The following is an 8,093-nucleotide window of genomic DNA, read 5'->3' on the forward strand; positions in this document are numbered from 1 at the left end:
CAGGATGAAACAAGGCACTTTGTTGCCCAGGTCATTTGCACAAGTCTGCAGTTCCAGAGTAACATTCTCACGCCTTCACAGCATGAGGAGCTGCTGCGGCCAGTGGCTGAGGCCAGACATTACCAGTGACGGAAGATTAACATTCTCTTAAATTAATTCAGGATTATTTTATCAGAAAGAACTTTTTAGAATCATGGAAATTACAGAATATTTTAAAGGAGGCTTTTGAAGGCAGGGAGAGGGTAGAAAGATAATAAATAATAATACTTGCATTGGATATAGTGCCTTATCTTATTGTTCAGACATCTCAAAGTGCTTTACAGAACATACCGTAAATTGAACTGACTGTATATTTTGTGGGCGAAACTCCCTGCCCGGGAATCGAACCTGGGTCCTCTCGCTTGCAAGGTGAGTGCTCTAACCAATATGCTATAGGATTCCAACAACAACAAAATTACATTTATTGAGCGCCTTCCATGTCGGGAGGACGTCCCAAAGCGCTGAACAGTCAGCTGTCGGGGCAAGAGCATTGGGGGAGGGGTGGTATAGGGGTGAGGGAAGGCAGAGAGATGGGAGGGAGATCAAAGGCACGGTCGAAGAGAAGGGTCTTGAGACCGGCCTTGAAGGTTGCGAGGGAGGAAGCGAGGCGAAAGGACCGTGGGATGGAGTTCCAGAGTGTGGGGGCAGAGAGGCTGAAAGCCCGGCCACTGATGGTTGTGCGGGAGATATGGAGCAGGCCGGAGCCCGATGAACGGAAGGAGTCAGCAGGCCAGAGAGGTAGGAGGGGGCAAGGCCATGGATGGCCTTATAGGTGATCTTGAACTCGATCCTCTGGGGGATGGGGAGCCAGTGGAGTCGTGCGAGGGTGGGAGTGATGGGGTCACGGAGGCTGGTGCGCGAGAGTACACAAGCTGCAGAGTTTTGGATGATCTGCACTTGTGAAGGGAAGAGTTGGGAAGGCCGATGAGGAGGGAGTTCCCGTAATCGAGCCTTGAGGTGACGAATGCGTGGGTGAGGGTTTCAGCAGCCTGAGGGGTGAGACAGTGGCGGAGTCTGGCAATGTTGCGGAGGTGGTGGTAGGCAGTGCCCGTTCATGGTGCGGATGTGGGAGAGAAAGGACAGTTCAGGGTCAAACAAGACACCCAGGTTCCTGACTGGCTTAGTGAGGTTGAGTGTGCAGCCTTGGAGGCTGATGCTGAGGTGCGGAGGTGCTGGCGCGAGCCAATCAGAAGGACCTCGGTCTTGCTGACGTTGAGTTGGAGAAAGTTGGCCCTCGTCCAGGACTTGATGTCGGACAGGCAGTCGGTCAGGACTTCAGTTGAGTGGAGTTCAGGGTGGAGACAGAGAGGTAGAGTTGGAAATTTACCCCATGTCTGTGGATAATGTTACCAAGAGGGAGCATGTGGAGGGTGAAGAGGAGAGGACCGAGGACAGAGCCCTGAGGAACACTGCACGAGACGGTGCGGGGATGGAGGAGAAGCTGTTTGCCATGACAAAGTGGAGGCGGTGTGAAAGGTAGGACCTGAACCAGTCAAGGACAGAACCTTGAAGGTTGAGGTGGGAGGAGAGGCGGTGGAGGAGGATTGAGTGGTCCACGGTGTCAAAGACAACGGAGAAGTCGAGGAGGACAAGGAGGCAGAGGAGCCCTGGTCACACATGTCGTTTGTGACCTTGACCAGAGCAGTTTCCGTGCTATGGACAGCACGGAAACCCGATTGGAGGGGTTCATGGAGGGAGTGAGAGGAGAGGAAAGAGCGAAGCTGGGAGGCAACGGCTCTCTCAAGGATCTTGGATAGGAAAGGGAGATTTGAGATGGGCCGGTAGCTGTATAGCTGTGATGGGTTGAGGGAAGGTTTTTTCAAGGTGGGGGTGATAGTGGCTGTTTTGAGGGGGGAAGGAACAGTGCCAGATGACATGGGGAGGTTAATGATGTTGGCAAGTAGTGGGGCAAGGAGGTGGAGCTAGGATTTAAGGAGAGGGGTGGGGATGGGTCGAAGGAGCAGGTGGTGGACTTCCAGACTCCAAGATGGAAAGGGAACGGAGTTTCAAGGAACAGACGTGCAGTGGCTGAAATCTCAGCCACCAACGGCAGAGTGAAGGGAAGCGAACAGTAGGTGAAATTTGGAATAACAAAGGGCAAGGACTGAAGATTGCATGGATACAGAGGGGTTACACCAAGGGGGATTGGGAGCCTGCTGTGAGCTGGCTGGAAGGATGATGGCTCTGGAGCACAGTGTGGGAGACGATATGCAGTACAAGCTGGAGCTTATGGAGAACAAGGAAGGGCAAAACCAGTGCCCAATATCTCAGAGCTGCCAATCTGCAACATGAACAAACAGCAGATGCACAGCATCAGGTGGGGGAGGGGGAGGGGATGAGAGGAAGTACAGAGCATACCTCAGTGCTCATTCGTCACACAACTTAACCATAGAGACTGCCTAAGCCATTCCCATACTTGTGCAACAGGCAACTCCTTTCACTCAGAAAAGCTGCAATCAAAGCGGAACAGATTCGATCGGATTTCAAACCAAGTGGATTATTTTTCACACAATGACTGCAACAGTTCAATAAGGAGGGAAGTGGCAGCGTCCCAGGTTTGCCTTTAACCAGACAAAAATGATTTTTTTAATAAAGCACACATGCACATATTTCTGAGCAACTGCGTGAGATGTGCTTGCGGAGTGTGAGAATAACCAGAGCTATTCACAATCAACTACTCCCCTATATTCCATCTCTCTCTCCCCCATTTGCCTCTTTTTCCCTCCTCCTCAGTCTCTCCCTCTTACTAGTTTTCTCTCTCCCCCTCCACTCAGTGTATCTGCCACTCTCTCTCCCCACCCTGTGGGTGTGCGTCTCTCTCTCCTCCCCATCGACAGTTCAGTTAATAAAGCAATTGCCTTGGGCCCAAATTCCAAATGGTCTTTAGCCCATGAGACTATTTTGCCTTATAATTTAAATTGACAGAACAATTGTGGAAAATGTCTTAATCCAGTCTTTAATTTGGAAGCCGTTGTTTCCGCTGTCGCTAGAGGAAACTAACTTCCAAATGAAGATTTAAGGTGGGCCAAACAGTCTTTGTCTGCACCGAAAAATTCTACAACAATTTTCTCTAATTTTGTGCCATTTTAAATTCACGACAACATGATCTTACAGGCTTAGACAGGGTGGAATCTTGGGACCTCTGATGCTCCGGGAGAAACCAATTCTCAGGCTAAATGCACAGAGCACAATCAGACCATTAAGTGCATACCATAGGTAAACACTTCCGTGCATTCTCTCCAGCAATTCTGCCGGATTATACAATGCCTGAGGTGCCTGGGAGATTTTACAATAGTGCCTGATCAAAGGAAATGCTGGCGGACACTTAATCTTTCTGGGAAACTATTTAAGATTAGTCTTTTTAAAACAAGCCAAGGAGGAACAGAACTGCAATGCCTGCCTTTCCCTTTATGTGGAACTTAGTCACACATTTTAGACACACAATAAAAACGCTCAAAACATTTTCTTGCTGTTCCATGTCTGAGAATTCTTTGGGGGGGGGGGGGGAAGAGAAAGAAGAGAAAAAAAATCACAGTACTCTCTAAAAAAAATTCACTAAGCTTGCTTCACTGGACAACCCCCCAAACCACCCTGCGCACACAGGCGTGCGCACACATGTACCAAGCGTGCACACCTGCCTGCATACACACCGAGCACGCACCCAAATGCCAAATGCGTGCACCCACCACAAGCACACACCCATCCATGTGCACATGCCATGCACAAATGCCAAGCGCACGAACACAAGCGGGAGAGTGCACTCTCTTACAGGGTAAGAATGAGATCAGCCTTGGCTGGGGTCCCTCCACTCTCTTACAGGGTGAGAATGAGCTCAGACTTGGCAGAGATATCTTCACTCTTCAATCCAATTGCTTTCAATTGTACATGAAGAACTATCACTTCTGTGAAGGACCAGAGCACCCAGAGGGCCTCGCACATACATACACCTGGATTCACAATGCAGTGCACCTGCCTTGCCAGAAACTGATGTATGTCCGTGACTGAATAGAAATTCGGTTCATTTATTTTTTTAAAAATCATTTTTTACCTGTTGACTTTCACCAATAATTCCTGGTATTTATTGATGAAAATAGAATCTTAAAAGAGCCTCTTAAGGTACTTGTGCCTCATTTCTAGACAGAGGTAACTTGGTGTTGTGAACAAACCTCCAGCCCATCAATAAAATGTCATTGAGAATCACATGCCACAGTGTAATGTTGCTTGCTCCATACTCCCTCAGTCCCACCATCATCAGCTGTGCCTTCAACACTGAACCCAGCTCTTTGGAACTCTATCCTAAAATCCCTTTGCCTGCAGTATTCCCTCTCAGTCTTTAAAACCCTCTTAAAAATCTTTGACTCTGCCTTTGGTCAACATCCTCAAACTCCCCTCCTTCCTTAGTGATCCCCATTGACTTCGTGAAATGGTTTGCGACATTCACTCTACATGAAAATCACTGTGTTCGTGTAAATAACAACCTTATTCTTCAGTTCATTTGCTGTAACCTTTTATCTGGTTTGAGATTCAGAAAGTGCAAGTAGTACATATGCAACTGTTTACTGAAAGGAAGCAGAGTAGGGTTAACCCTCCACCCCCAACCCAGGCCCTGCTTTCACTTGAAGAAACAGGCATTTACAATAAACGCAACTCTGGTTACTCTTTGCTTCTGCAGCTATGCCCAGAAGGTAGCATGTGGCTTACATTTCCTTTTGACTATGCGCGCCTTCCAACATTGACTCACTTAATGCAAAATGCAGCTGTGGCTTATAATTGCAGCCAGAGTTCTTTGCATCAGACGTTTGTCTCATTTCAATGATCTATGTTCTCTTCAAGCAAAGGCCTTGTATGGAGACTGGCGTTCCCGCAATACACTCATTCAGGCTATATTCAAGCTTCATTGTAAGCTTTTATTCAAGCTTCAGCATTTCACCAGCCTGACCACTGTTGCGCAATGCAAGCACACTCTGGATTGATTATTAGTCACCAAAGACCTGAAATTCTACCCAGGTCTTAATCTGTAAAACCATTGTGTCATAAAATTGGCTTCAGCGCGCCTGGGCTGGGGGACAAAGAGAAAAGTCAAGTCAGAGTTCTTGCTTCATGATCATTATCCAGTGACGCCTCCTTCCTCCCTCTCCCATTTGGAAAGTGCACCCCCACCCCCGTACAACCCAATAACCTCCTAATACTTAGCTTCTCCGTTCAAGCATGGTCACAGTGGTGAGGTACTAGGCTGTACTTTGAAGGTCTCTGAGACGCCATCCGGCGTGGAGGGCGCTATATAAATCCAAGTTGTTGTTGTACTGGGCATTCCTATAATTGCAAGATGCAAAACTATCACCATCCATCCTCAGTGAGGGCAACAGCTAGGACATGGTTCCAACAAAGCTATAAACTGAACTTTCATTGTGTTAAGTATACATATGGTAGTTAGGGAAGTTTTTCGTTTCACAAAGAGTAATTGTGAAGAGGGCCTTCTTCATCCAACCCAATCTCGTGATCTTGAGGTTTAGTCTACTCTGACATTCCAATGCAGTCCTGGGGTAACGCTGCATCGTCAGAGATCAATAGCCATTCACTTTGTGGCTGTTTGTGGGACATTGCTGTGTGCAAATTAGCTGCCGCATTCACCTACAAATTACAGTCACCACACATAAAAAAGCTTTATTCCAAATGCTGTTTCCCCATCCAACATTTTGCTCCGAGAATACTTATCAAGCTCTTACGAATTACTACATTGACTCAACCTTAATAACCATTTGTGATAATGACTTTCAAACTATCAACCCTGTGAGTGAAGAAATTCCTTCTAACCTCTCCCCAGATTTTCATGCCAATAATCCTGATGTTTCCCCAAATAGAAGATTTTTTTTCCCTCTAACTACCCTAGGCAAATATTTGAAAAGGAAAACTATAAAGGGGTCTATGGGTGTGTTGGACGCGTGTGTGCGCATGCACGTGGGGGTTGGAGGGAGACAGAGGGGGGACAGAGGATTAGCATTAAACAGAAGTTCCTACCGAAAGCTGGCAAATGCACAATGGACTGAATGGCTTTGTTGTTTTACATAGAGAATTTCATAATGTTACACCGTGGAAACAGTCCATTCAGCCCAACTAATCCATGCCAGTGTTTATACTCCAGCTCCTGTTGACCCTGCAAGCCAAAGCAATAACAGGTACAGTGGTCCTAGCTGCACAAGCAGAGGGAAAGCTTACAGTCCCATCAATGGTAAGCTATGCAATTTTAGCCAGTTAGACTCCAGCAGTTACCCCAGTCCACACACTGGGATCTCCAAACCTTGGCTCGTGCCAACCTGCACCTAATATTTTCCAGAATTAGGTAAGCAGGATGCGATCCTCCAGGGAGCATGTGCATTCCATCCCAATAATCTATCTCTGAGATTTCCAGGTGTAGGTGGGATGAATGGAAATCTCAGCTTGGTTTGGATACTCTTAAGAATGGTAATGGGTTTCCACATGTGTCAGATACCCGGCTTATCCAAAAAAATACTCCACACGAGCCTCAACTCCACCTTGTCCTATCTTCTTTGTTTATATGTCAAGTTTCCTCTAAAATACATTGAACTACAGGTTCTGGCAGTGAGTTCCATATACCCACAACTGTCTGTTTGAAGAATTTCCTCCTAAACTCCATGTTGGATCTGTTAATGACTGGTTTATATTCATGCCCTGGAATTTCAAACTCACCAATAAGCAGAAACGGTCAGTTAACATTCACGTTATCGAATCCTTTCATAATCTTAAACACTTTAATCAGGTACAAGTTTCATCCTGTAAGATTCTATTATTCTAAAGTAGTAGCCATCTTAAAGCTGCCTGCCCTCTCCTCCTGTGCTACAGGTCAACCCTGAGAGGCAAGAACTGTTCCTTCAATTCAATTAAGCCAAATAGAAACCATGCTCCCTGGTTTTACAACTTCCTGTTTCTTGGCAGTGACAACTTCTGACTCCTGACAGCATGAAGCCTCAAACCGGGAGGTTACAAAATCTGCATCCTCCCTCGAGCGGAGCGGTCTTTAATAAGATCCTCGGGTGCCGATCCAAAGATTATCAAAGTTTTCCAGTCTGACACACCTCATACCCCTTTCAGCACCCAACTGCTAAATGAGGTTTAGCCATTCAAGCGGAAATCCTCAGCTCATTGCCCTGGGGCTAAAACAGAAGCTTCATGTTATGAAGCCATAAATAAAAACATATCAGGATCTTGGACAGCCAGACAGTGCAGTGGCCCAGCCTGACTGGAATTATAATTGCTATTAAAAATAATCCTTGCATTTGTTACAGGATTGAAACATCTCCAAACATTTCACAGACAAATGCTGTCAAGTGTAGTTACTGTGTAGCCAATTGGCACACACCAAAAAGTCCCACAGACAGCCAAAAAGTGAATGACCAATTTATCTGGAGGATTGCTGGTTAAGATACCAGGAGAATTTCTCTTCTGTTTTCTAATAATATCACAAGATCTTTCAAGTCTACGTGAACCGGCAGATAGCACTTTGCTCACCCAACCAAATGTGGCATTCCCCCTAGCAATCTGGTAGACCTAGCTTGCACTTGAACCCAACAAATTTTCATAAATGTTGTTGAAACCACCGTTGGCCAAGCCTTCAGTATTTAGCATCTTCAGCCAATATATACCCTTGGCCCTCTGGGATTTTTCCAATACAGAACCTCTTCATCTTCTCTTCCCACCTTCAAAAGCCTCTTAAAACCCCATCTCTTTGACTGTGTCATTGGTCAACACATTCGAGTTCGCTTCCTCTCCCCCCTTGCTCCATGATCCCCATCATCTGAGTCAAGCGCTCATCCTATACAATGTGCACTGTATAATTTATTGCTGTACTTAACAAGTCTGAAGTTCATAACCTGCATCCGAAGTAATTCATCATAATCCGCTGGATGCACTTAAACCACATTGTGGTTACTAACAAACCTCATTTCCCTCTCACTCCACAATAAAGCGGCTCATACCTTGCCCTAGTATTCTGCAATGAAACCTGGAAATCACTGAATAAAACAGAGATAAAGGAT

Source organism: Callorhinchus milii, unplaced genomic scaffold (assembly GCF_018977255.1).
Source record: "Callorhinchus milii isolate IMCB2004 unplaced genomic scaffold, IMCB_Cmil_1.0 Scaffold3, whole genome shotgun sequence".
NCBI lineage: Eukaryota > Metazoa > Chordata > Chondrichthyes > Chimaeriformes > Callorhinchidae > Callorhinchus > Callorhinchus milii.